General features: G+C 34.8%; 1 non-coding gene across 1 annotated transcript; it reads right to left on the reverse strand.

Moving 5' to 3' along the window:
- Positions 1-464: 464 nt before the first annotated feature.
- On the reverse strand, positions 465-571 carry LOC113710815 (small nucleolar RNA R71). Its single transcript, XR_003452995.1, has one exon. It is a non-coding gene; the product is annotated as a small nucleolar RNA R71 (small nucleolar RNA).
- Between the last annotated feature and the right edge of the window lie 366 nt (positions 572-937).

The raw sequence follows: 937 nt of genomic DNA on the forward strand, positions 1-937 counted from the left end.
CAAGAAGTTGAAGATAGTTCAAGGGAAGAAAGTGTAGGTGAAACTTTACTTGACCAAACTCTAAGAGAAACAATGGCGGAAGAATAAGTGATTCGAAACCCACAAGTTTTAAGGGAGTTTGCATTGTCGGATATTTCGAAAGTGCAAACAAGTATTGCAAGGCCATAAATTAATGCTAATAACTTTGAAATTAAATCCTCATTGATTCAAAACATCCAGTAAAATTAATTTGGTGGTAATTCGACAACGGATCCAAATGCTCATTTAGCTAATTTCTCAGAAATTTGTAATACAAGGAAGTTTAATGGAGTAAGTGATGATGCTGTAAAGTTTAGATTGTTTCCATTTTCATTGAGAGATAAAGTTAAGGTATGGCTTAATTCACATGCACCAACACTTTCACTACTTGAAGTGATTTGTCTAGAACCTTTTTTAAATAAGTACTTTCCACCTAAAAAACTGCTAAGCTATGCATGGAAATAACAAGTTTTAATCAGTAGGATGGTGAATCATTATATGAGACTTGGGAGAGGTACAAGGAGTTGCAATAGAGATGCCCACACCATGGACTTCCTGAATGGTTAATTGTACAAATCTTTTGTAATGGTTTAACATATCCTATGAAAACTCATATTAATGCAGGTACAGGTAGAGCACTTATGGAAAAGTTGACCGATGAGGCTCAACAATTAATTGAAGAAATGGTAGCCAATAACTAACAATAGGCTAACAAGAGAGGTAACATAAAAGGCATGCAGGTATGTATGAATTGGACACTTTAAATATGTTAAGTGCAAAAATGGACAATGTGGTGAAAATGGAAAAGTAGACCGATGAGGCTCAACAATTAATTGAAGAAATGGCAGCCAATAACTAACAATAGGCAAACGAGAAAGGTAACACTAAAAGGCATGCAGGTATGTATGAATTGGATGCT

The sequence above is a fragment of the Coffea arabica genome, chromosome 9e (genome assembly GCF_036785885.1).
Source record: "Coffea arabica cultivar ET-39 chromosome 9e, Coffea Arabica ET-39 HiFi, whole genome shotgun sequence".
Lineage (NCBI taxonomy): Eukaryota > Viridiplantae > Streptophyta > Magnoliopsida > Gentianales > Rubiaceae > Coffea > Coffea arabica.